The sequence below is a fragment of the Argiope bruennichi genome, chromosome 11 (assembly GCF_947563725.1).
Source record: "Argiope bruennichi chromosome 11, qqArgBrue1.1, whole genome shotgun sequence".
In the NCBI taxonomy this organism is placed as follows: Eukaryota; Metazoa; Arthropoda; class Arachnida; order Araneae; family Araneidae; genus Argiope; species Argiope bruennichi.
Window position 1 is genome coordinate 84,457,598 of NC_079161.1, and position 27,044 is coordinate 84,484,641.

The 27,044-nt window shown below is 33.9% G+C and overlaps 20 non-coding genes across 20 annotated transcripts; 13 read left to right on the forward strand and 7 right to left on the reverse strand.

Moving 5' to 3' along the window:
- Positions 1-467: 467 nt before the first annotated feature.
- On the reverse strand, positions 468-574 carry LOC129957937 (U6 spliceosomal RNA). The gene has a single exon (XR_008783036.1). It is a non-coding gene; the product is annotated as a U6 spliceosomal RNA (small nuclear RNA).
- Positions 575-1,144: 570 nt separating this feature from the next.
- Positions 1,145-1,306, forward strand: LOC129958003 (U1 spliceosomal RNA). Its single transcript, XR_008783099.1, has one exon. It is a non-coding gene; the product is annotated as a U1 spliceosomal RNA (small nuclear RNA).
- A 1,961-nt stretch (positions 1,307-3,267) lies between these two features.
- Positions 3,268-3,429, forward strand: LOC129957725 (U1 spliceosomal RNA). Its single transcript, XR_008782832.1, has one exon. It is a non-coding gene; the product is annotated as a U1 spliceosomal RNA (small nuclear RNA).
- Positions 3,430-4,646: 1,217 nt separating this feature from the next.
- Positions 4,647-4,753, reverse strand: LOC129957938 (U6 spliceosomal RNA). The gene has a single exon (XR_008783037.1). It is a non-coding gene; the product is annotated as a U6 spliceosomal RNA (small nuclear RNA).
- Positions 4,754-5,323: 570 nt separating this feature from the next.
- LOC129958005 (U1 spliceosomal RNA) lies at positions 5,324-5,485 on the forward strand. Its single transcript, XR_008783101.1, has one exon. It is a non-coding gene; the product is annotated as a U1 spliceosomal RNA (small nuclear RNA).
- A 1,962-nt stretch (positions 5,486-7,447) lies between these two features.
- LOC129957727 (U1 spliceosomal RNA) lies at positions 7,448-7,609 on the forward strand. The gene has a single exon (XR_008782834.1). It is a non-coding gene; the product is annotated as a U1 spliceosomal RNA (small nuclear RNA).
- A 1,209-nt stretch (positions 7,610-8,818) lies between these two features.
- Positions 8,819-8,925, reverse strand: LOC129957939 (U6 spliceosomal RNA). The gene has a single exon (XR_008783038.1). It is a non-coding gene; the product is annotated as a U6 spliceosomal RNA (small nuclear RNA).
- A 570-nt stretch (positions 8,926-9,495) lies between these two features.
- LOC129958006 (U1 spliceosomal RNA) lies at positions 9,496-9,657 on the forward strand. Its single transcript, XR_008783102.1, has one exon. It is a non-coding gene; the product is annotated as a U1 spliceosomal RNA (small nuclear RNA).
- Positions 9,658-11,619: 1,962 nt separating this feature from the next.
- Positions 11,620-11,781, forward strand: LOC129957728 (U1 spliceosomal RNA). Its single transcript, XR_008782835.1, has one exon. It is a non-coding gene; the product is annotated as a U1 spliceosomal RNA (small nuclear RNA).
- A 1,217-nt stretch (positions 11,782-12,998) lies between these two features.
- LOC129957941 (U6 spliceosomal RNA) lies at positions 12,999-13,105 on the reverse strand. Its single transcript, XR_008783040.1, has one exon. It is a non-coding gene; the product is annotated as a U6 spliceosomal RNA (small nuclear RNA).
- A 570-nt stretch (positions 13,106-13,675) lies between these two features.
- LOC129958007 (U1 spliceosomal RNA) lies at positions 13,676-13,837 on the forward strand. Its single transcript, XR_008783103.1, has one exon. It is a non-coding gene; the product is annotated as a U1 spliceosomal RNA (small nuclear RNA).
- A 1,962-nt stretch (positions 13,838-15,799) lies between these two features.
- LOC129957729 (U1 spliceosomal RNA) lies at positions 15,800-15,961 on the forward strand. The gene has a single exon (XR_008782836.1). It is a non-coding gene; the product is annotated as a U1 spliceosomal RNA (small nuclear RNA).
- A 1,209-nt stretch (positions 15,962-17,170) lies between these two features.
- LOC129957942 (U6 spliceosomal RNA) lies at positions 17,171-17,277 on the reverse strand. Its single transcript, XR_008783041.1, has one exon. It is a non-coding gene; the product is annotated as a U6 spliceosomal RNA (small nuclear RNA).
- A 570-nt stretch (positions 17,278-17,847) lies between these two features.
- On the forward strand, positions 17,848-18,009 carry LOC129957958 (U1 spliceosomal RNA). Its single transcript, XR_008783056.1, has one exon. It is a non-coding gene; the product is annotated as a U1 spliceosomal RNA (small nuclear RNA).
- A 1,963-nt stretch (positions 18,010-19,972) lies between these two features.
- Positions 19,973-20,134, forward strand: LOC129957730 (U1 spliceosomal RNA). Its single transcript, XR_008782837.1, has one exon. It is a non-coding gene; the product is annotated as a U1 spliceosomal RNA (small nuclear RNA).
- A 1,207-nt stretch (positions 20,135-21,341) lies between these two features.
- Positions 21,342-21,448, reverse strand: LOC129957943 (U6 spliceosomal RNA). The gene has a single exon (XR_008783042.1). It is a non-coding gene; the product is annotated as a U6 spliceosomal RNA (small nuclear RNA).
- A 570-nt stretch (positions 21,449-22,018) lies between these two features.
- LOC129957970 (U1 spliceosomal RNA) lies at positions 22,019-22,180 on the forward strand. Its single transcript, XR_008783068.1, has one exon. It is a non-coding gene; the product is annotated as a U1 spliceosomal RNA (small nuclear RNA).
- A 1,963-nt stretch (positions 22,181-24,143) lies between these two features.
- On the forward strand, positions 24,144-24,305 carry LOC129957731 (U1 spliceosomal RNA). The gene has a single exon (XR_008782838.1). It is a non-coding gene; the product is annotated as a U1 spliceosomal RNA (small nuclear RNA).
- Positions 24,306-25,512: 1,207 nt separating this feature from the next.
- Positions 25,513-25,619, reverse strand: LOC129957944 (U6 spliceosomal RNA). Its single transcript, XR_008783043.1, has one exon. It is a non-coding gene; the product is annotated as a U6 spliceosomal RNA (small nuclear RNA).
- Positions 25,620-26,189: 570 nt separating this feature from the next.
- LOC129957982 (U1 spliceosomal RNA) lies at positions 26,190-26,351 on the forward strand. The gene has a single exon (XR_008783079.1). It is a non-coding gene; the product is annotated as a U1 spliceosomal RNA (small nuclear RNA).
- Positions 26,352-27,044: the final 693 nt, after the last annotated feature.

The following is a 27,044-nucleotide window of genomic DNA, read 5'->3' on the forward strand; positions in this document are numbered from 1 at the left end:
CTCTCTTTATGAAAAATGCATCGCTATAATATTATTTCCATGTCGCCCCTTGTGTACATTATAATGAACGTTACAAATTTTCCTGTAGAATCAGCTGGTCTTGAAAGGTGTCGATTTTGTTGATTAAATATATATATATATATATATATATATGCATGCAAAATTTTAAGCAGTCATACTGTAATAAACCCTAGAATTGCCCCATCAGATCAATTGTTGCTGGTTGGGTAAGTAGAGTAAATATGTCGGAATACGAAATGCATAAGCAAATCAAAGTATTTTTTCTTTAATTTTTATGCATAATATCTTTTAGCTGAAAAATGATGTTATGCAGAATAATTTAAAATGAAATAAATTATAATTGTTCCTTAAGAAAACCTCTTACCGTATGCTTTATTTTTAAAGAGAAGCAAACAAGGCTATAACGACCCGGAATATGCGATCTAAAACCAAGTAATAAAAAATAAAAAAATGTGGAACGCTTCACGATTTTGCGTGTCATCCTTGCGCAGGGGCCATGCTAATCTTCTCTGTATCGTTCCAATTTTAGTATATGTACTGCCGAAGCGAGTACGTTGCACTTTAAGTGTCACGTCGTATATATAGTACGTCAGAACCTGTTTATTTTTCTAGTGGTGTTGTAATTGCTTCTAAAATGTACGTTACATTGTCGCCTGTGGAAGTTTCGATTCAGCATTATTCTTCGAACAACTCAATACACAATAGTAGCTACAATCCAACTGAATGACAATTCTGGAATGCGATCAATGAAATTCAGGTTGACGATACATATAATAAGAATGGATGACATTGGAACAACCATTAGATGTAGCTACTTACGGATATGAACATTCGATTTGCAGCGCTATCTACATATCGTTGTTGATGGTGTAATATGATATTTTATGATTCTTTTTCCCCTCTTTTTTTATTTAGCTGGGTAAAAATGTTTAGGATAAAATTGTGTCCCTAGTTATAGAATGCAAATATAACTACTTTAAAAATATAAAGAAAATTAAAATGTATGGATTTCTAGAAATATTCAAGAATATTTCGACGGAATACATTAGATTGTAATGAGAGGTATTACCACTTTTGTAAATGAAAAATAATGTATATGAACTTTCTGAAAAGTTGGCCAGTCATACTTACCTGGCACTGGGGATGCCTTGATCAACAAGGAGGCTCCCCCGAGCAGAGACCCTCCATTGCACTTCGGTGTGTTGACGTTCGCCACATCCGCAAATCGCGGTTGCTTGGGGTGCACAATTTTTGGTAGCTGGGACTGCGTTCGCGCTGTCCCTGTCTTAAGTAAAGGAAAGAATTCACTTAGAAAATTGTTACCACGGAGGTGTCCGTTCAGAACCGTAGCCCTTGTGGAAGAATATTCATTTCTTTCGCATCATAACGAGAAATCATTTTCTGTGGAAATTGCTGCTGTTACTCGCATATTAATATGCATCTCTGTCCATATGGATGAACGCATGTACATATCTCTATTCATTCGTAGGAGATACCTAAACCTAATTCAGGAATGCATGCATAGCGGGTACAATTGCATATGAAATTATGGACATCCCTAAATAAAGGGAGGCAACTGCCGTTTCATTTTTGCGCTTAATTGTACACTTCGAATAACGAAATTTCATTAAATAAAGTGGACAATTTAATGAATATTCTGTGCAAATTCATCATGAAAAAGTTTGTCTTTAAATTAAATTTTTATAGACTCTCAAAATATAAAAGTGTCAATCAGTAAAATGCTTTTCTTACATGCACACACAAAATTTCTCGCTGCCATCTACAAAATTTACGTAGATATCAAAATTAGTGATTTTGTTATAGGATAACATTTCTCTTTATTAAGTGTTCCTTCGACTTGCATGTAGCATTCGAAATATTTCAGTTTTAAATATGTTCACAATTTCTTTTTCTTTTTTCCCTTGAATGCTCTTTTATATTTTAAGAATTTTTCTCACTTTTGGAACGACATGTTATAATTGTTCGAGTTTGTTTTAGAAGTAATTGCTGCAAAGATATTTTAAATATTGTTTTGTGTTAAATGAAACTGATTTTCTGCTGTTGCATCTGGCAACGAGGATTTTGTGGTTATTAAAAATAGAACGAGTGAGATCGTCTCTCTCACTTGGAACTGACGTAGTCTCTGTTTTGATTTTAGTCTTTAAAAACACTTTCAGTCGTTGGTCAGATTGTCCTAAAATAAGAAATGTTTATTTTATGTAGTATCGGTCGTTTACAATTTGCACTTTAAAACGTAGTCATAAACCGATAAGCGTAATGATCTCGGCCTCTAGGGGGGATAAAATGTGAGAATTCTTCCTTTAAAGTAAAATATCCCGTCGGAGTTGGAAAAAAAAAAAAATCCCATGTTCCTAAAAGATTCGCAATTGCTAAAAACTTTGCTTCGACTCGGGGTGGGGGTGGAAAAGTCAATTTAATTCACCTTTCCCTATGCCACTAAACCAAGATATAAAAATTTGACACTATTTCTGCGAACATGGCATTTTTAAAATATGTTGTTATGAAAATGATTTCGAAACCTGCTTGTTTCTGAAATGCTCGATAGTAAAAACGTAGTGCAGGCGTTCAATAATGTAAACAATTAAGATAGGTAATGCACCATTATTACTATTCCGCTGTTTTTTCTTATATGTTTAAATGAAATTTCGTCCTTCTATTACAAATAGATCCTTTTGGATATGGAATTGAAGTAGCAGTGATAACAGCTCCATCTTATGATTTAAGAAGTAATAATCCTTAATGAATTATTAATCTAGCAGCTTCGACTAAAATCCTCTTTTTTCATTTCAGTAACGGCATTTTCCACTAGGATAAAAAGCAGGGTTAATTGAAATTCTCTCTGTTACAATTTCTAAATTATTTGCTTTTCCCACTTCACTCATCGTCAATTCCTGTAAGACGCAGATTCCACTGAGACTTAACAATGGCGGCGCTTGAGTCGACATGACTTCACATTCTCTTATTCAGCTCCAAATACCATATTATTAGTATTGTTTTGCAGAGAGAGAAACGAATATCATCTCTCTGATTTTTACCGATTTTATAATTCGATTGCTGTGTTTAAATTGTACAGAAGATATTTTACTGTGGATACGATCGCTCATTAACTGGGTACAATTTGTAGTGGAAATTTTCAACCAACAACATTTATTTATTCGCGGCTATTTTTACCACTATAATTAGAGACATTATGTTTTTATAAATTTTCATGGAACAAAGCGCCGCATACTTACTTGGCGTCGGAGATGCCCTGATCAAGGAGGGGGCTCTCCCGGTTGGAGGCCGTCCATTGCACTTCGGTCGGCTGACAATTGCCACTTCCGCAAAGTGTGGTTGGTTGGGGCGCATAATTTTTGGTAGTCGGGACTGCGTTCGCGCTGCTCCCGGTTCTTATAAAGAAAGATAATTCGCTCGTTACAATATTTCAATTCTGCAACAGTTGAGGTTGTCATTTGGCATTCATTTAAAACAATTTATCCGAGTCCTCCTAATCCATAAAATATATTTTTATTTTCATAAAGATAAATAACATTATTCGTTTCCTCTTCAGTTGAATTAGATTAAAAGTGAGCAAATGATGAAAATCCAGTTGATAGCCGATAACAAATAATCGGATCAAATTCTATAAACGATATCATTAGACATGGAAGAGTTAAGAATTTGTTTCGTCGAAGTTTCCAGGTAGGGCATTTCTAATCATGGAGATAGCGCAACAAAATATGATTACTTCGCAAGGATTTCGAGAACAAAGGAAGTAAAATTTTAGAATCTTCATTCTGCCTCAAACGAAATAAATTTCACGTAGAAATCACACTTTCTAATAAATTAAGAAAAGAAAAAAAATGTAGTAAAAACCTTTAGCTGACTACATAAATAGCTACAACTAATAGCTGACAAAAAGATTATTTGGACAATTAACCACAATGTAGCAAATGGATATTTTCTAAATATAGCGTAATGCGTGGTACATTTGATGAAAATATATTCAGCGTTAAGTGACTAATTCGCATAATATCTGAAGGAATTTTCATTAAGTATAAAAAAGTAAAGGTAATCTATGATAGCGACCTACTGCTAAATTATTTAAAAGAAATGTAATATGTACATTTGTTCTTTTCATAAATGATCGGACTCTCTTTATGAAAAATGCATCGCTATAATATTATTTCCATGTCGCCCCTTGTGTACATTATAATGAACGTTACAAATTTTCCTGTAGAATCAGCTGGTCTTGAAAGGTGTCGATTTTGTTGATTAAATATATATATATATATATATATATATATATATGCATGCAAAATTTTAAGCAGTCATACTGTAATAAACCCTAGAATTGCCCCATCAGATCAATTGTTGCTGGTTGGGTAAGTAGAGTAAATATGTCGGAATACGAAATGCATAAGCAAATCAAAGTATTTTTTCTTTAATTTTTATGCATAATATCTTTTAGCTGAAAAATGATGTTATGCAGAATAATTTAAAATGAAATAAATTATAATTGTTCCTTAAGAAAACCTCTTACCGTATGCTTTATTTTTAAAGAGAAGCAAACAAGGCTATAACGACCCGGAATATGCGATCTAAAACCAAGTAATAAAAAATAAAAAAATGTGGAACGCTTCACGATTTTGCGTGTCATCCTTGCGCAGGGGCCATGCTAATCTTCTCTGTATCGTTCCAATTTTAGTATATGTACTGCCGAAGCGAGTACGTTGCACTTTAAGTGTCACGTCGTATATATAGTACGTCAGAACCTGTTTATTTTTCTAGTGGTGTTGTAATTGCTTCTAAAATGTACGTTACATTGTCGCCTGTGGAAGTTTCGATTCAGCATTATTCTTCGAACAACTCAATACACAATAGTAGCTACAATCCAACTGAATGACAATTCTGGAATGCGATCAATGAAATTCAGGTTGACGATACATATAATAAGAATGGATGACATTGGAACAACCATTAGATGTAGCTACTTACGGATATGAACATTCGATTTGCAGCGCCATCTACATATCGTTGTTGATGGTGTAATATGATATTTTATGATTCTTTTTCCCCTCTTTTTTTATTTAGCTGGGTAAAAATGTTTAGGATAAAATTGTGTCCCTAGTTATAGAATGCAAATATAACTACTTTAAAAATATAAAGAAAATTAAAATGTATGGATTTCTAGAAATATTCAAGAATATTTCGACGGAATACATTAGATTGTAATGAGAGGTATTACCACTTTTGTAAATGAAAAATAATGTATATGAACTTTCTGAAAAGTTGGCCAGTCATACTTACCTGGCACTGGGGATGCCTTGATCAACAAGGAGGCTCCCCCGAGCAGAGACCCTCCATTGCACTTCGGTGTGTTGACGTTCGCCACATCCGCAAATCGCGGTTGCTTGGGGTGCACAATTTTTGGTAGCTGGGACTGCGTTCGCGCTGTCCCTGTCTTAAGTAAAGGAAAGAATTCACTTAGAAAATTGTTACCACGGAGGTGTCCGTTCAGAACCGTAGCCCTTGTGGAAGAATATTCATTTCTTTCGCATCATAACGAGAAATCATTTTCTGTGGAAATTGCTGCTGTTACTCGCATATTAATATGCATCTCTGTCCATATGGATGAACGCATGTACATATCTCTATTCATTCGTAGGAGATACCTAAACCTAATTCAGGAATGCATGCATAGCGGGTACAATTGCATATGAAATTATGGACATCCCTAAATAAAGGGGGGCAACTGCCGTTTCATTTTTGCGCTTAATTGTACACTTCGAATAACGAAATTTCATTAAATAAAGTGGACAATTTAATGAATATTCTGTGCAAATTCATCATGAAAAAGTTTGTCTTTAAATTAAATTTTTATAGACTCTCAAAATATAAAAGTGTCAATCAGTAAAATGCTTTTCTTACATGCACACACAAAATTTCTCGCTGCCATCTACAAAATTTACGTAGATATCAAAATTAGTGATTTTGTTATAGGATAACATTTCTCTTTATTAAGTGTTCCTTCGACTTGCATGTAGCATTCGAAATATTTCAGTTTTAAATATGTTCACAATTTCTTTTTCTTTTTTCCCTTGAATGCTCTTTTATATTTTAAGAATTTTTCTCACTTTTGGAACGACATGTTATAATTGTTCGAGTTTGTTTTAGAAGTAATTGCTGCAAAGATATTTTAAATATTGTTTTGTGTTAAATGAAACTGATTTTCTGCTGTTGCATCTGGCAACGAGGATTTTGTGGTTATTAAAAATAGAACGAGTGAGATCGTCTCTCTCACTTGGAACTGACGTAGTCTCTGTTTTGATTTTAGTCTTTAAAAACACTTTCAGTCGTTGGTCAGATTGTCCTAAAATAAGAAATGTTTATTTTATGTAGTATCGGTCGTTTACAATTTGCACTTTAAAACGTAGTCATAAACCGATAAGCGTAATGATCTCGGCCTCTAGGGGGGATAAAATGTGAGAATTCTTCCTTTAAAGTAAAATATCCCGTCGGAGTTGGAAAAAAAAAAAAAATCCCATGTTCCTAAAAGATTCGCAATTGCTAAAAACTTTGCTTCGACTCGGGGTGGGGGTGGAAAAGTCAATTTAATTCACCTTTCCCTATGCCACTAAACCAAGATATAAAAATTTGACACTATTTCTGCGAACATGGCATTTTTAAAATATGTTGTTATGAAAATGATTTCGAAACCTGCTTGTTTCTGAAATGCTCGATAGTAAAAACGTAGTGCAGGCGTTCAATAATGTAAACAATTAAGATAGGTAATGCACCATTATTACTATTCCGCTGTTTTTTCTTATATGTTTAAATGAAATTTCGTCCTTCTATTACAAATAGATCCTTTTGGATATGGAATTGAAGTAGCAGTGATAACAGCTCCATCTTATGATTTAAGAAGTAATAATCCTTAATGAATTATTAATCTAGCAGCTTCGACTAAAATCCTCTTTTTTCATTTCAGTAACGGCATTTTCCACTAGGATAAAAAGCAGGGTTAATTGAAATTCTCTCTGTTACAATTTCTAAATTATTTGCTTTTCCCACTTCACTCATCGTCAATTCCTGTAAGACGCAGATTCCACTGAGACTTAACAATGGCGGCGCTTGAGTCGACATGACTTCACATTCTCTTATTCAGCTCCAAATACCATATTATTAGTATTGTTTTGCAGAGAGAGAAACGAATATCATCTCTCTGATTTTTACCGATTTTATAATTCGATTGCTGTGTTTAAATTGTACAGAAGATATTTTACTGTGGATACGATCGCTCATTAACTGGGTACAATTTGTAGTGGAAATTTTCAACCAACAACATTTATTTATTCGCGGCTATTTTTACCACTATAATTAGAGACATTATGTTTTTATAAATTTTCATGGAACAAAACGCCGCATACTTACTTGGCGTCGGAGATGCCCTGATCAAGGAGGGGGCTCTCCCGGTTGGAGGCCGTCCATTGCACTTCGGTCGGCTGACAATTGCCACTTCCGCAAAGTGTGGTTGGTTGGGGCGCATAATTTTTGGTAGTCGGGACTGCGTTCGCGCTGCTCCCGGTTTTTATAAAGAAAGATAATTCGCTCGTTACAATATTTCAATTCTGCAACAGTTGAGGTTGTCATTTGGCATTCATTTAAAACAATTTATCCGAGTCCTCCTAATCCATAAAATATATTTTTATTTTCATAAAGATAAATAACATTATTCGTTTCCTCTTCAGTTGAATTAGATTAAAAGTGAGCAAATGATGAAAATCCAGTTGATAGCCGATAACAAATAATCGGATCAAATTCTATAAACGATATCATTAGACATGGAAGAGTTAAGAATTTGTTTCGTCGAAGTTTCCAGGTAGGGCATTTCTAATCATGGAGATAGCGCAACAAAATATGATTACTTCGCAAGGATTTCGAGAACAAAGGAAGTAAAATTTTAGAATCTTCATTCTGCCTCAAACGAAATAAATTTCACGTAGAAATCACACTTTCTAATAAATTAAGAAAAGAAAAAAAATGTAGTAAAAACCTTTAGCTGACTACATAAATAGCTACAACTAATAGCTGACAAAAAGATTATTTGGACAATTAACCACAATGTAGCAAATGGATATTTTCTAAATATAGCGTAATGCGTGGTACATTTGATGAAAATATATTCAGCGTTAAGTGACTAATTCGCATAATATCTGAAGGAATTTTCATTAAGTATAAAAAAGTAAAGGTAATCTATGATAGCGACCTACTGCTAAATTATTTAAAAGAAATGTAATATGTACATTTGTTCTTTTCATAAATGATCGGACTCTCTTTATGAAAAATGCATCGCTATAATATTATTTCCATGTCGCCCCTTGTGTACATTATAATGAACGTTACAAATTTTCCTGTAGAATCAGCTGGTCTTGAAAGGTGTCGATTTTGTTGATTAAATATATATATATATATATATATATGCATGCAAAATTTTAAGCAGTCATACTGTAATAAACCCTAGAATTGCCCCATCAGATCAATTGTTGCTGGTTGGGTAAGTAGAGTAAATATGTCGGAATACGAAATGCATAAGCAAATCAAAGTATTTTTTCTTTAATTTTTATGCATAATATCTTTTAGCTGAAAAATGATGTTATGCAGAATAATTTAAAATGAAATAAATTATAATTGTTCCTTAAGAAAACCTCTTACCGTATGCTTTATTTTTAAAGAGAAGCAAACAAGGCTATAACGACCCGGAATATGCGATCTAAAACCAAGTAATAAAAAATAAAAAAATGTGGAACGCTTCACGATTTTGCGTGTCATCCTTGCGCAGGGGCCATGCTAATCTTCTCTGTATCGTTCCAATTTTAGTATATGTACTGCCGAAGCGAGTACGTTGCACTTTAAGTGTCACGTCGTATATATAGTACGTCAGAACCTGTTTATTTTTCTAGTGGTGTTGTAATTGCTTCTAAAATGTACGTTACATTGTCGCCTGTGGAAGTTTCGATTCAGCATTATTCTTCGAACAACTCAATACACAATAGTAGCTACAATCCAACTGAATGACAATTCTGGAATGCGATCAATGAAATTCAGGTTGACGATACATATAATAAGAATGGATGACATTGGAACAACCATTAGATGTAGCTACTTACGGATATGAACATTCGATTTGCAGCGCCATCTACATATCGTTGTTGATGGTGTAATATGATATTTTATGATTCTTTTTCCCCTCTTTTTTTATTTAGCTGGGTAAAAATGTTTAGGATAAAATTGTGTCCCTAGTTATAGAATGCAAATATAACTACTTTAAAAATATAAAGAAAATTAAAATGTATGGATTTCTAGAAATATTCAAGAATATTTCGACGGAATACATTAGATTGTAATGAGAGGTATTACCACTTTTGTAAATGAAAAATAATGTATATGAACTTTCTGAAAAGTTGGCCAGTCATACTTACCTGGCACTGGGGATGCCTTGATCAACAAGGAGGCTCCCCCGAGCAGAGACCCTCCATTGCACTTCGGTGTGTTGACGTTCGCCACATCCGCAAATCGCGGTTGCTTGGGGTGCACAATTTTTGGTAGCTGGGACTGCGTTCGCGCTGTCCCTGTCTTAAGTAAAGGAAAGAATTCACTTAGAAAATTGTTACCACGGAGGTGTCCGTTCAGAACCGTAGCCCTTGTGGAAGAATATTCATTTCTTTCGCATCATAACGAGAAATCATTTTCTGTGGAAATTGCTGCTGTTACTCGCATATTAATATGCATCTCTGTCCATATGGATGAACGCATGTACATATCTCTATTCATTCGTAGGAGATACCTAAACCTAATTCAGGAATGCATGCATAGCGGGTACAATTGCATATGAAATTATGGACATCCCTAAATAAAGGGGGGCAACTGCCGTTTCATTTTTGCGCTTAATTGTACACTTCGAATAACGAAATTTCATTAAATAAAGTGGACAATTTAATGAATATTCTGTGCAAATTCATCATGAAAAAGTTTGTCTTTAAATTAAATTTTTATAGACTCTCAAAATATAAAAGTGTCAATCAGTAAAATGCTTTTCTTACATGCACACACAAAATTTCTCGCTGCCATCTACAAAATTTACGTAGATATCAAAATTAGTGATTTTGTTATAGGATAACATTTCTCTTTATTAAGTGTTCCTTCGACTTGCATGTAGCATTCGAAATATTTCAGTTTTAAATATGTTCACAATTTCTTTTTCTTTTTTCCCTTGAATGCTCTTTTATATTTTAAGAATTTTTCTCACTTTTGGAACGACATGTTATAATTGTTCGAGTTTGTTTTAGAAGTAATTGCTGCAAAGATATTTTAAATATTGTTTTGTGTTAAATGAAACTGATTTTCTGCTGTTGCATCTGGCAACGAGGATTTTGTGGTTATTAAAAATAGAACGAGTGAGATCGTCTCTCTCACTTGGAACTGACGTAGTCTCTGTTTTGATTTTAGTCTTTAAAAACACTTTCAGTCGTTGGTCAGATTGTCCTAAAATAAGAAATGTTTATTTTATGTAGTATCGGTCGTTTACAATTTGCACTTTAAAACGTAGTCATAAACCGATAAGCGTAATGATCTCGGCCTCTAGGGGGGATAAAATGTGAGAATTCTTCCTTTAAAGTAAAATATCCCGTCGGAGTTGGAAAAAAAAAAAAAATCCCATGTTCCTAAAAGATTCGCAATTGCTAAAAACTTTGCTTCGACTCGGGGTGGGGGTGGAAAAGTCAATTTAATTCACCTTTCCCTATGCCACTAAACCAAGATATAAAAATTTGACACTATTTCTGCGAACATGGCATTTTTAAAATATGTTGTTATGAAAATGATTTCGAAACCTGCTTGTTTCTGAAATGCTCGATAGTAAAAACGTAGTGCAGGCGTTCAATAATGTAAACAATTAAGATAGGTAATGCACCATTATTACTATTCCGCTGTTTTTTCTTATATGTTTAAATGAAATTTCGTCCTTCTATTACAAATAGATCCTTTTGGATATGGAATTGAAGTAGCAGTGATAACAGCTCCATCTTATGATTTAAGAAGTAATAATCCTTAATGAATTATTAATCTAGCAGCTTCGACTAAAATCCTCTTTTTTCATTTCAGTAACGGCATTTTCCACTAGGATAAAAAGCAGGGTTAATTGAAATTCTCTCTGTTACAATTTCTAAATTATTTGCTTTTCCCACTTCACTCATCGTCAATTCCTGTAAGACGCAGATTCCACTGAGACTTAACAATGGCGGCGCTTGAGTCGACATGACTTCACATTCTCTTATTCAGCTCCAAATACCATATTATTAGTATTGTTTTGCAGAGAGAGAAACGAATATCATCTCTCTGATTTTTACCGATTTTATAATTCGATTGCTGTGTTTAAATTGTACAGAAGATATTTTACTGTGGATACGATCGCTCATTAACTGGGTACAATTTGTAGTGGAAATTTTCAACCAACAACATTTATTTATTCGCGGCTATTTTTACCACTATAATTAGAGACATTATGTTTTTATAAATTTTCATGGAACAAAGCGCCGCATACTTACTTGGCGTCGGAGATGCCCTGATCAAGGAGGGGGCTCTCCCGGTTGGAGGCCGTCCATTGCACTTCGGTCGGCTGACAATTGCCACTTCCGCAAAGTGTGGTTGGTTGGGGCGCATAATTTTTGGTAGTCGGGACTGCGTTCGCGCTGCTCCCGGTTCTTATAAAGAAAGATAATTCGCTCGTTACAATATTTCAATTCTGCAACAGTTGAGGTTGTCATTTGGCATTCATTTAAAACAATTTATCCGAGTCCTCCTAATCCATAAAATATATTTTTATTTTCATAAAGATAAATAACATTATTCGTTTCCTCTTCAGTTGAATTAGATTAAAAGTGAGCAAATGATGAAAATCCAGTTGATAGCCGATAACAAATAATCGGATCAAATTCTATAAACGATATCATTAGACATGGAAGAGTTAAGAATTTGTTTCGTCGAAGTTTCCAGGTAGGGCATTTCTAATCATGGAGATAGCGCAACAAAATATGATTACTTCGCAAGGATTTCGAGAACAAAGGAAGTAAAATTTTAGAATCTTCATTCTGCCTCAAACGAAATAAATTTCACGTAGAAATCACACTTTCTAATAAATTAAGAAAAGAAAAAAAATGTAGTAAAAACCTTTAGCTGACTACATAAATAGCTACAACTAATAGCTGACAAAAAGATTATTTGGACAATTAACCACAATGTAGCAAATGGATATTTTCTAAATATAGCGTAATGCGTGGTACATTTGATGAAAATATATTCAGCGTTAAGTGACTAATTCGCATAATATCTGAAGGAATTTTCATTAAGTATAAAAAAGTAAAGGTAATCTATGATAGCGACCTACTGCTAAATTATTTAAAAGAAATGTAATATGTACATTTGTTCTTTTCATAAATGATCGGACTCTCTTTATGAAAAATGCATCGCTATAATATTATTTCCATGTCGCCCCTTGTGTACATTATAATGAACGTTACAAATTTTCCTGTAGAATCAGCTGGTCTTGAAAGGTGTCGATTTTGTTGATTAAATATATATATATATATATATATATATATATATGCATGCAAAATTTTAAGCAGTCATACTGTAATAAACCCTAGAATTGCCCCATCAGATCAATTGTTGCTGGTTGGGTAAGTAGAGTAAATATGTCGGAATACGAAATGCATAAGCAAATCAAAGTATTTTTTCTTTAATTTTTATGCATAATATCTTTTAGCTGAAAAATGATGTTATGCAGAATAATTTAAAATGAAATAAATTATAATTGTTCCTTAAGAAAACCTCTTACCGTATGCTTTATTTTTAAAGAGAAGCAAACAAGGCTATAACGACCCGGAATATGCGATCTAAAACCAAGTAATAAAAAATAAAAAAATGTGGAACGCTTCACGATTTTGCGTGTCATCCTTGCGCAGGGGCCATGCTAATCTTCTCTGTATCGTTCCAATTTTAGTATATGTACTGCCGAAGCGAGTACGTTGCACTTTAAGTGTCACGTCGTATATATAGTACGTCAGAACCTGTTTATTTTTCTAGTGGTGTTGTAATTGCTTCTAAAATGTACGTTACATTGTCGCCTGTGGAAGTTTCGATTCAGCATTATTCTTCGAACAACTCAATACACAATAGTAGCTACAATCCAACTGAATGACAATTCTGGAATGCGATCAATGAAATTCAGGTTGACGATACATATAATAAGAATGGATGACATTGGAACAACCATTAGATGTAGCTACTTACGGATATGAACATTCGATTTGCAGCGCCATCTACATATCGTTGTTGATGGTGTAATATGATATTTTATGATTCTTTTTCCCCTCTTTTTTTATTTAGCTGGGTAAAAATGTTTAGGATAAAATTGTGTCCCTAGTTATAGAATGCAAATATAACTACTTTAAAAATATAAAGAAAATTAAAATGTATGGATTTCTAGAAATATTCAAGAATATTTCGACGGAATACATTAGATTGTAATGAGAGGTATTACCACTTTTGTAAATGAAAAATAATGTATATGAACTTTCTGAAAAGTTGGCCAGTCATACTTACCTGGCACTGGGGATGCCTTGATCAACAAGGAGGCTCCCCCGAGCAGAGACCCTCCATTGCACTTCGGTGTGTTGACGTTCGCCACATCCGCAAATCGCGGTTGCTTGGGGTGCACAATTTTTGGTAGCTGGGACTGCGTTCGCGCTGTCCCTGTCTTAAGTAAAGGAAAGAATTCACTTAGAAAATTGTTACCACGGAGGTGTCCGTTCAGAACCGTAGCCCTTGTGGAAGAATATTCATTTCTTTCGCATCATAACGAGAAATCATTTTCTGTGGAAATTGCTGCTGTTACTCGCATATTAATATGCATCTCTGTCCATATGGATGAACGCATGTACATATCTCTATTCATTCGTAGGAGATACCTAAACCTAATTCAGGAATGCATGCATAGCGGGTACAATTGCATATGAAATTATGGACATCCCTAAATAAAGGGGGGCAACTGCCGTTTCATTTTTGCGCTTAATTGTACACTTCGAATAACGAAATTTCATTAAATAAAGTGGACAATTTAATGAATATTCTGTGCAAATTCATCATGAAAAAGTTTGTCTTTAAATTAAATTTTTATAGACTCTCAAAATATAAAAGTGTCAATCAGTAAAATGCTTTTCTTACATGCACACACAAAATTTCTCGCTGCCATCTACAAAATTTACGTAGATATCAAAATTAGTGATTTTGTTATAGGATAACATTTCTCTTTATTAAGTGTTCCTTCGACTTGCATGTAGCATTCGAAATATTTCAGTTTTAAATATGTTCACAATTTCTTTTTCTTTTTTCCCTTGAATGCTCTTTTATATTTTAAGAATTTTTCTCACTTTTGGAACGACATGTTATAATTGTTCGAGTTTGTTTTAGAAGTAATTGCTGCAAAGATATTTTAAATATTGTTTTGTGTTAAATGAAACTGATTTTCTGCTGTTGCATCTGGCAACGAGGATTTTGTGGTTATTAAAAATAGAACGAGTGAGATCGTCTCTCTCACTTGGAACTGACGTAGTCTCTGTTTTGATTTTAGTCTTTAAAAACACTTTCAGTCGTTGGTCAGATTGTCCTAAAATAAGAAATGTTTATTTTATGTAGTATCGGTCGTTTACAATTTGCACTTTAAAACGTAGTCATAAACCGATAAGCGTAATGATCTCGGCCTCTAGGGGGGATAAAATGTGAGAATTCTTCCTTTAAAGTAAAATATCCCGTCGGAGTTGGAAAAAAAAAAAAAATCCCATGTTCCTAAAAGATTCGCAATTGCTAAAAACTTTGCTTCGACTCGGGGTGGGGGTGGAAAAGTCAATTTAATTCACCTTTCCCTATGCCACTAAACCAAGATATAAAAATTTGACACTATTTCTGCGAACATGGCATTTTTAAAATATGTTGTTATGAAAATGATTTCGAAACCTGCTTGTTTCTGAAATGCTCGATAGTAAAAACGTAGTGCAGGCGTTCAATAATGTAAACAATTAAGATAGGTAATGCACCATTATTACTATTCCGCTGTTTTTTCTTATATGTTTAAATGAAATTTCGTCCTTCTATTACAAATAGATCCTTTTGGATATGGAATTGAAGTAGCAGTGATAACAGCTCCATCTTATGATTTAAGAAGTAATAATCCTTAATGAATTATTAATCTAGCAGCTTCGACTAAAATCCTCTTTTTTCATTTCAGTAACGGCATTTTCCACTAGGATAAAAAGCAGGGTTAATTGAAATTCTCTCTGTTACAATTTCTAAATTATTTGCTTTTCCCACTTCACTCATCGTCAATTCCTGTAAGACGCAGATTCCACTGAGACTTAACAATGGCGGCGCTTGAGTCGACATGACTTCACATTCTCTTATTCAGCTCCAAATACCATATTATTAGTATTGTTTTGCAGAGAGAGAAACGAATATCATCTCTCTGATTTTTACCGATTTTATAATTCGATTGCTGTGTTTAAATTGTACAGAAGATATTTTACTGTGGATACGATCGCTCATTAACTGGGTACAATTTGTAGTGGAAATTTTCAACCAACAACATTTATTTATTCGCGGCTATTTTTACCACTATAATTAGAGACATTATGTTTTTATAAATTTTCATGGAACAAAACGCCGCATACTTACTTGGCGTCGGAGATGCCCTGATCAAGGAGGGGGCTCTCCCGGTTGGAGGCCGTCCATTGCACTTCGGTCGGCTGACAATTGCCACTTCCGCAAAGTGTGGTTGGTTGGGGCGCATAATTTTTGGTAGTCGGGACTGCGTTCGCGCTGCTCCCGGTTTTTATAAAGAAAGATAATTCGCTCGTTACAATATTTCAATTCTGCAACAGTTGAGGTTGTCATTTGGCATTCATTTAAAACAATTTATCCGAGTCCTCCTAATCCATAAAATATATTTTTATTTTCATAAAGATAAATAACATTATTCGTTTCCTCTTCAGTTGAATTAGATTAAAAGTGAGCAAATGATGAAAATCCAGTTGATAGCCGATAACAAATAATCGGATCAAATTCTATAAACGATATCATTAGACATGGAAGAGTTAAGAATTTGTTTCGTCGAAGTTTCCAGGTAGGGCATTTCTAATCATGGAGATAGCGCAACAAAATATGATTACTTCGCAAGGATTTCGAGAACAAAGGAAGTAAAATTTTAGAATCTTCATTCTGCCTCAAACGAAATAAATTTCACGTAGAAATCACACTTTCTAATAAATTAAGAAAAGAAAAAAAATGTAGTAAAAACCTTTAGCTGACTACATAAATAGCTACAACTAATAGCTGACAAAAAGATTATTTGGACAATTAACCACAATGTAGCAAATGGATATTTTCTAAATATAGCGTAATGCGTGGTACATTTGATGAAAATATATTCAGCGTTAAGTGACTAATTCGCATAATATCTGAAGGAATTTTCATTAAGTATAAAAAAGTAAAGGTAATCTATGATAGCGACCTACTGCTAAATTATTTAAAAGAAATGTAATATGTACATTTGTTCTTTTCATAAATGATCGGACTCTCTTTATGAAAAATGCATCGCTATAATATTATTTCCATGTCGCCCCTTGTGTACATTATAATGAACGTTACAAATTTTCCTGTAGAATCAGCTGGTCTTGAAAGGTGTCGATTTTGTTGATTAAATATATATATATATATATATATATGCATGCAAAATTTTAAGCAGTCATACTGTAATAAACCCTAGAATTGCCCCATCAGATCAATTGTTGCTGGTTGGGTAAGTAGAGTAAATATGTCGGAATACGAAATGCATAAGCAAATCAAAGTATTTTTTCTTTAATTTTTATGCATAATATCTTTTAGCTGAAAAATGATGTTATGCAGAATAATTTAAAATGAAATAAATTATAATTGTTCCTTAAGAAAACCTCTTACCGTATGCTTTATTTTTAAAGAGAAGCAAACAAGGCTATAACGACCCGGAATATGCGATCTAAAACCAAGTAATAAAAAATAAAAAAATGTGGAACGCTTCACGATTTTGCGTGTCATCCTTGCGCAGGGGCCATGCTAATCTTCTCTGTATCGTTCCAATTTTAGTATATGTACTGCCGAAGCGAGTACGTTGCACTTTAAGTGTCACGTCGTATATATAGTACGTCAGAACCTGTTTATTTTTCTAGTGGTGTTGTAATTGCTTCTAAAATGTACGTTACATTGTCGCCTGTGGAAGTTTCGATTCAGCATTATTCTTCGAACAACTCAATACACAATAGTAGCTACAATCCAACTGAATGACAATTCTGGAATGCGATCAATGAAATTCAGGTTGACGATACATATAATAAGAATGGATGACATTGGAACAACCATTAGATGTAGCTACTTACGGATATGAACATTCGATTTGCAGCGCCATCTACATATCGTTGTTGATGGTGTAATATGATATTTTATGATTCTTTTTCCCCTCTTTTTTTATTTAGCTGGGTAAAAATGTTTAGGATAAAATTGTGTCCCTAGTTATAGAATGCAAATATAACTACTTTAAAAATATAAAGAAAATTAAAATGTATGGATTTCTAGAAATATTCAAGAATATTTCGACGGAATACATTAGATTGTAATGAGAGGTATTACCACTTTTGTAAATGAAAAATAATGTATATGAACTTTCTGAAAAGTTGGCCAGTCATACTTACCTGGCACTGGGGATGCCTTGATCAACAAGGAGGCTCCCCCGAGCAGAGACCCTCCATTGCACTTCGGTGGGTTGACGTTCGCCACATCCGCAAATCGCGGTTGCTTGGGGTGCACAATTTTTGGTAGCTGGGACTGCGTTCGCGCTGTCCCTGTCTTAAGTAAAGGAAAGAATTCACTTAGAAAATTGTTACCACGGAGGTGTCCGTTCAGAACCGTAGCCCTTGTGGAAGAATATTCATTTCTTTCGCATCATAACGAGAAATCATTTTCTGTGGAAATTGCTGCTGTTACTCGCATATTAATATGCATCTCTGTCCATATGGATGAACGCATGTACATATCTCTATTCATTCGTAGGAGATACCTAAACCTAATTCAGGAATGCATGCATAGCGGGTACAATTGCATATGAAATTATGGACATCCCTAAATAAAGGGGGGCAACTGCCGTTTCATTTTTGCGCTTAATTGTACACTTCGAATAACGAAATTTCATTAAATAAAGTGGACAATTTAATGAATATTCTGTGCAAATTCATCATGAAAAAGTTTGTCTTTAAATTAAATTTTTATAGACTCTCAAAATATAAAAGTGTCAATCAGTAAAATGCTTTTCTTACATGCACACACAAAATTTCTCGCTGCCATCTACAAAATTTACGTAGATATCAAAATTAGTGATTTTGTTATAGGATAACATTTCTCTTTATTAAGTGTTCCTTCGACTTGCATGTAGCATTCGAAATATTTCAGTTTTAAATATGTTCACAATTTCTTTTTCTTTTTTCCCTTGAATGCTCTTTTATATTTTAAGAATTTTTCTCACTTTTGGAACGACATGTTATAATTGTTCGAGTTTGTTTTAGAAGTAATTGCTGCAAAGATATTTTAAATATTGTTTTGTGTTAAATGAAACTGATTTTCTGCTGTTGCATCTGGCAACGAGGATTTTGTGGTTATTAAAAATAGAACGAGTGAGATCGTCTCTCTCACTTGGAACTGACGTAGTCTCTGTTTTGATTTTAGTCTTTAAAAACACTTTCAGTCGTTGGTCAGATTGTCCTAAAATAAGAAATGTTTATTTTATGTAGTATCGGTCGTTTACAATTTGCACTTTAAAACGTAGTCATAAACCGATAAGCGTAATGATCTCGGCCTCTAGGGGGGATAAAATGTGAGAATTCTTCCTTTAAAGTAAAATATCCCGTCGGAGTTGGAAAAAAAAAAAAAAATCCCATGTTCCTAAAAGATTCGCAATTGCTAAAAACTTTGCTTCGACTCGGGGTGGGGGTGGAAAAGTCAATTTAATTCACCTTTCCCTATGCCACTAAACCAAGATATAAAAATTTGACACTATTTCTGCGAACATGGCATTTTTAAAATATGTTGTTATGAAAATGATTTCGAAACCTGCTTGTTTCTGAAATGCTCGATAGTAAAAACGTAGTGCAGGCGTTCAATAATGTAAACAATTAAGATAGGTAATGCACCATTATTACTATTCCGCTGTTTTTTCTTATATGTTTAAATGAAATTTCGTCCTTCTATTACAAATAGATCCTTTTGGATATGGAATTGAAGTAGCAGTGATAACAGCTCCATCTTATGATTTAAGAAGTAATAATCCTTAATGAATTATTAATCTAGCAGCTTCGACTAAAATCCTCTTTTTTCATTTCAGTAACGGCATTTTCCACTAGGATAAAAAGCAGGGTTAATTGAAATTCTCTCTGTTACAATTTCTAAATTATTTGCTTTTCCCACTTCACTCATCGTCAATTCCTGTAAGACGCAGATTCCACTGAGACTTAACAATGGCGGCGCTTGAGTCGACATGACTTCACATTCTCTTATTCAGCTCCAAATACCATATTATTAGTATTGTTTTGCAGAGAGAGAAACGAATATCATCTCTCTGATTTTTACCGATTTTATAATTCGATTGCTGTGTTTAAATTGTACAGAAGATATTTTACTGTGGATACGATCGCTCATTAACTGGGTACAATTTGTAGTGGAAATTTTCAACCAACAACATTTATTTATTCGCGGCTATTTTTACCACTATAATTAGAGACATTATGTTTTTATAAATTTTCATGGAACAAAGCGCCGCATACTTACTTGGCGTCGGAGATGCCCTGATCAAGGAGGGGGCTCTCCCGGTTGGAGGCCGTCCATTGCACTTCGGTCGGCTGACAATTGCCACTTCCGCAAAGTGTGGTTGGTTGGGGCGCATAATTTTTGGTAGTCGGGACTGCGTTCGCGCTGCTCCCGGTTCTTATAAAGAAAGATAATTCGCTCGTTACAATATTTCAATTCTGCAACAGTTGAGGTTGTCATTTGGCATTCATTTAAAACAATTTATCCGAGTCCTCCTAATCCATAAAATATATTTTTATTTTCATAAAGATAAATAACATTATTCGTTTCCTCTTCAGTTGAATTAGATTAAAAGTGAGCAAATGATGAAAATCCAGTTGATAGCCGATAACAAATAATCGGATCAAATTCTATAAACGATATCATTAGACATGGAAGAGTTAAGAATTTGTTTCGTCGAAGTTTCCAGGTAGGGCATTTCTAATCATGGAGATAGCGCAACAAAATATGATTACTTCGCAAGGATTTCGAGAACAAAGGAAGTAAAATTTTAGAATCTTCATTCTGCCTCAAACGAAATAAATTTCACGTAGAAATCACACTTTCTAATAAATTAAGAAAAGAAAAAAAATGTAGTAAAAACCTTTAGCTGACTACATAAATAGCTACAACTAATAGCTGACAAAAAGATTATTTGGACAATTAACCACAATGTAGCAAATGGATATTTTCTAAATATAGCGTAATGCGTGGTACATTTGATGAAAATATATTCAGCGTTAAGTGACTAATTCGCATAATATCTGAAGGAATTTTCATTAAGTATAAAAAAGTAAAGGTAATCTATGATAGCGACCTACTGCTAAATTATTTAAAAGAAATGTAATATGTACATTTGTTCTTTTCATAAATGATCGGACTCTCTTTATGAAAAATGCATCGCTATAATATTATTTCCATGTCGCCCCTTGTGTACATTATAATGAACGTTACAAATTTTCCTGTAGAATCAGCTGGTCTTGAAAGGTGTCGATTTTGTTGATTAAATATATATATATATATATATATGCATGCAAAATTTTAAGCAGTCATACTGTAATAAACCCTAGAATTGCCCCATCAGATCAATTGTTGCTGGTTGGGTAAGTAGAGTAAATATGTCGGAATACGAAATGCATAAGCAAATCAAAGTATTTTTTCTTTAATTTTTATGCATAATATCTTTTAGCTGAAAAATGATGTTATGCAGAATAATTTAAAATGAAATAAATTATAATTGTTCCTTAAGAAAACCTCTTACCGTATGCTTTATTTTTAAAGAGAAGCAAACAAGGCTATAACGACCCGGAATATGCGATCTAAAACCAAGTAATAAAAAATAAAAAAATGTGGAACGCTTCACGATTTTGCGTGTCATCCTTGCGCAGGGGCCATGCTAATCTTCTCTGTATCGTTCCAATTTTAGTATATGTACTGCCGAAGCGAGTACGTTGCACTTTAAGTGTCACGTCGTATATATAGTACGTCAGAACCTGTTTATTTTTCTAGTGGTGTTGTAATTGCTTCTAAAATGTACGTTACATTGTCGCCTGTGGAAGTTTCGATTCAGCATTATTCTTCGAACAACTCAATACACAATAGTAGCTACAATCCAACTGAATGACAATTCTGGAATGCGATCAATGAAATTCAGGTTGACGATACATATAATAAGAATGGATGACATTGGAACAACCATTAGATGTAGCTACTTACGGATATGAACATTCGATTTGCAGCGCCATCTACATATCGTTGTTGATGGTGTAATATGATATTTTATGATTCTTTTTCCCCTCTTTTTTTATTTAGCTGGGTAAAAATGTTTAGGATAAAATTGTGTCCCTAGTTATAGAATGCAAATATAACTACTTTAAAAATATAAAGAAAATTAAAATGTATGGATTTCTAGAAATATTCAAGAATATTTCGACGGAATACATTAGATTGTAATGAGAGGTATTACCACTTTTGTAAATGAAAAATAATGTATATGAACTTTCTGAAAAGTTGGCTAGTCATACTTACCTGGCACTGGGGATGCCTTGATCAACAAGGAGGCTCCCCCGAGCAGAGACCCTCCATTGCACTTCGGTGGGTTGACGTTCGCCACATCCGCAAATCGCGGTTGCTTGGGGTGCACAATTTTTGGTAGCTGGGACTGCGTTCGCGCTGTCCCTGTCTTAAGTAAAGGAAAGAATTCACTTAGAAAATTGTTACCACGGAGGTGTCCGTTCAGAACCGTAGCCCTTGTGGAAGAATATTCATTTCTTTCGCATCATAACGAGAAATCATTTTCTGTGGAAATTGCTGCTGTTACTCGCATATTAATATGCATCTCTGTCCATATGGATGAACGCATGTACATATCTCTATTCATTCGTAGGAGATACCTAAACCTAATTCAGGAATGCATGCATAGCGGGTACAATTGCATATGAAATTATGGACATCCCTAAATAAAGGGGGGCAACTGCCGTTTCATTTTTGCGCTTAATTGTACACTTCGAATAACGAAATTTCATTAAATAAAGTGGACAATTTAATGAATATTCTGTGCAAATTCATCATGAAAAAGTTTGTCTTTAAATTAAATTTTTATAGACTCTCAAAATATAAAAGTGTCAATCAGCAAAATGCTTTTCTTACATGCACACACAAAATTTCTCGCTGCCATCTACAAAATTTACGTAGATATCAAAATTAGTGATTTTGTTATAGGATAACATTTCTCTTTATTAAGTGTTCCTTCGACTTGCATGTAGCATTCGAAATATTTCAGTTTTAAATATGTTCACAATTTCTTTTTCTTTTTTCCCTTGAATGCTCTTTTATATTTTAAGAATTTTTCTCACTTTTGGAACGACATGTTATAATTGTTCGAGTTTGTTTTAGAAGTAATTGCTGCAAAGATATTTTAAATATTGTTTTGTGTTAAATGAAACTGATTTTCTGCTGTTGCATCTGGCAACGAGGATTTTGTGGTTATTAAAAATAGAACGAGTGAGATCGTCTCTCTCACTTGGAACTGACGTAGTCTCTGTTTTGATTTTAGTCTTTAAAAACACTTTCAGTCGTTGGTCAGATTGTCCTAAAATAAGAAATGTTTATTTTATGTAGTATCGGTCGTTTACAATTTGCACTTTAAAACGTAGTCATAAACCGATAAGCGTAATGATCTCGGCCTCTAGGGGGGATAAAATGTGAGAATTCTTCCTTTAAAGTAAAATATCCCGTCGGAGTTGGAAAAAAAAAAAAAAATCCCATGTTCCTAAAAGATTCGCAATTGCTAAAAACTTTGCTTCGACTCGGGGTGGGGGTGGAAAAGTCAATTTAATTCACCTTTCCCTATGCCACTAAACCAAGATATAAAAATTTGACACTATTTCTGCGAACATGGCATTTTTAAAATATGTTGTTATGAAAATGATTTCGAAACCTGCTTGTTTCTGAAATGCTCGATAGTAAAAACGTAGTGCAGGCGTTCAATAATGTAAACAATTAAGATAGGTAATGCACCATTATTACTATTCCGCTGTTTTTTCTTATATGTTTAAATGAAATTTCGTCCTTCTATTACAAATAGATCCTTTTGGATATGGAATTGAAGTAGCAGTGATAACAGCTCCATCTTATGATTTAAGAAGTAATAATCCTTAATGAATTATTAATCTAGCAGCTTCGACTAAAATCCTCTTTTTTCATTTCAGTAACGGCATTTTCCACTAGGATAAAAAGCAGGGTTAATTGAAATTCTCTCTGTTACAATTTCTAAATTATTTGCTTTTCCCACTTCACTCATCGTCAATTCCTGTAAGACGCAGATTCCACTGAGACTTAACAATGGCGGCGCTTGAGTCGACATGACTTCACATTCTCTTATTCAGCTCCAAATACCATATTATTAGTATTGTTTTGCAGAGAGAGAAACGAATATCATCTCTCTGATTTTTACCGATTTTATAATTCGATTGCTGTGTTTAAATTGTACAGAAGATATTTTACTGTGGATACGATCGCTCATTAACTGGGTACAATTTGTAGTGGAAATTTTCAACCAACAACATTTATTTATTCGCGGCTATTTTTACCACTATAATTAGAGACATTATGTTTTTATAAATTTTCATGGAACAAAGCGCCGCATACTTACTTGGCGTCGGAGATGCCCTGATCAAGGAGGGGGCTCTCCCGGTTGGAGGCCGTCCATTGCACTTCGGTCGGCTGACAATTGCCACTTCCGCAAAGTGTGGTTGGTTGGGGCGCATAATTTTTGGTAGTCGGGACTGCGTTCGCGCTGCTCCCGGTTCTTATAAAGAAAGATAATTCGCTCGTTACAATATTTCAATTCTGCAACAGTTGAGGTTGTCATTTGGCATTCATTTAAAACAATTTATCCGAGTCCTCCTAATCCATAAAATATATTTTTATTTTCATAAAGATAAATAACATTATTCGTTTCCTCTTCAGTTGAATTAGATTAAAAGTGAGCAAATGATGAAAATCCAGTTGATAGCCGATAACAAATAATCGGATCAAATTCTATAAACGATATCATTAGACATGGAAGAGTTAAGAATTTGTTTCGTCGAAGTTTCCAGGTAGGGCATTTCTAATCATGGAGATAGCGCAACAAAATATGATTACTTCGCAAGGATTTCGAGAACAAAGGAAGTAAAATTTTAGAATCTTCATTCTGCCTCAAACGAAATAAATTTCACGTAGAAATCACACTTTCTAATAAATTAAGAAAAGAAAAAAAATGTAGTAAAAACCTTTAGCTGACTACATAAATAGCTACAACTAATAGCTGACAAAAAGATTATTTGGACAATTAACCACAATGTAGCAAATGGATATTTTCTAAATATAGCGTAATGCGTGGTACATTTGATGAAAATATATTCAGCGTTAAGTGACTAATTCGCATAATATCTGAAGGAATTTTCATTAAGTATAAAAAAGTAAAGGTAATCTATGATAGCGACCTACTGCTAAATTATTTAAAAGAAATGTAATATGTACATTTGTTCTTTTCATAAATGATCGGACTCTCTTTATGAAAAATGCATCGCTATAATATTATTTCCATGTCGCCCCTTGTGTACATTATAATGAACGTTACAAATTTTCCTGTAGAATCAGCTGGTCTTGAAAGGTGTCGATTTTGTTGATTAAATATATATATATATATATATATGCATGCAAAATTTTAAGCAGTCATACTGTAATAAACCCTAGAATTGCCCCATCAGATCAATTGTTGCTGGTTGGGTAAGTAGAGTAAATATGTCGGAATACGAAATGCATAAGCAAATCAAAGTATTTTTTCTTTAATTTTTATGCATAATATCTTTTAGCTGAAAAATGATGTTATGCAGAATAATTTAAAATGAAATAAATTATAATTGTTCCTTAAGAAAACCTCTTACCGTATGCTTTATTTTTAAAGAGAAGCAAACAAGGCTATAACGACCCGGAATATGCGATCTAAAACCAAGTAATAAAAAATAAAAAAATGTGGAACGCTTCACGATTTTGCGTGTCATCCTTGCGCAGGGGCCATGCTAATCTTCTCTGTATCGTTCCAATTTTAGTATATGTACTGCCGAAGCGAGTACGTTGCACTTTAAGTGTCACGTCGTATATATAGTACGTCAGAACCTGTTTATTTTTCTAGTGGTGTTGTAATTGCTTCTAAAATGTACGTTACATTGTCGCCTGTGGAAGTTTCGATTCAGCATTATTCTTCGAACAACTCAATACACAATAGTAGCTACAATCCAACTGAATGACAATTCTGGAATGCGATCAATGAAATTCAGGTTGACGATACATATAATAAGAATGGATGACATTGGAACAACCATTAGATGTAGCTACTTACGGATATGAACATTCGATTTGCAGCGCCATCTACATATCGTTGTTGATGGTGTAATATGATATTTTATGATTCTTTTTCCCCTCTTTTTTTATTTAGCTGGGTAAAAATGTTTAGGATAAAATTGTGTCCCTAGTTATAGAATGCAAATATAACTACTTTAAAAATATAAAGAAAATTAAAATGTATGGATTTCTAGAAATATTCAAGAATATTTCGACGGAATACATTAGATTGTAATGAGAGGTATTACCACTTTTGTAAATGAAAAATAATGTATATGAACTTTCTGAAAAGTTGGCTAGTCATACTTACCTGGCACTGGGGATGCCTTGATCAACAAGGAGGCTCCCCCGAGCAGAGACCCTCCATTGCACTTCGGTGGGTTGACGTTCGCCACATCCGCAAATCGCGGTTGCTTGGGGTGCACAATTTTTGGTAGCTGGGACTGCGTTCGCGCTGTCCCTGTCTTAAGTAAAGGAAAGAATTCACTTAGAAAATTGTTACCACGGAGGTGTCCGTTCAGAACCGTAGCCCTTGTGGAAGAATATTCATTTCTTTCGCATCATAACGAGAAATCATTTTCTGTGGAAATTGCTGCTGTTACTCGCATATTAATATGCATCTCTGTCCATATGGATGAACGCATGTACATATCTCTATTCATTCGTAGGAGATACCTAAACCTAATTCAGGAATGCATGCATAGCGGGTACAATTGCATATGAAATTATGGACATCCCTAAATAAAGGGGGGCAACTGCCGTTTCATTTTTGCGCTTAATTGTACACTTCGAATAACGAAATTTCATTAAATAAAGTGGACAATTTAATGAATATTCTGTGCAAATTCATCATGAAAAAGTTTGTCTTTAAATTAAATTTTTATAGACTCTCAAAATATAAAAGTGTCAATCAGCAAAATGCTTTTCTTACATGCACACACAAAATTTCTCGCTGCCATCTACAAAATTTACGTAGATATCAAAATTAGTGATTTTGTTATAGGATAACATTTCTCTTTATTAAGTGTTCCTTCGACTTGCATGTAGCATTCGAAATATTTCAGTTTTAAATATGTTCACAATTTCTTTTTCTTTTTTCCCTTGAATGCTCTTTTATATTTTAAGAATTTTTCTCACTTTTGGAACGACATGTTATA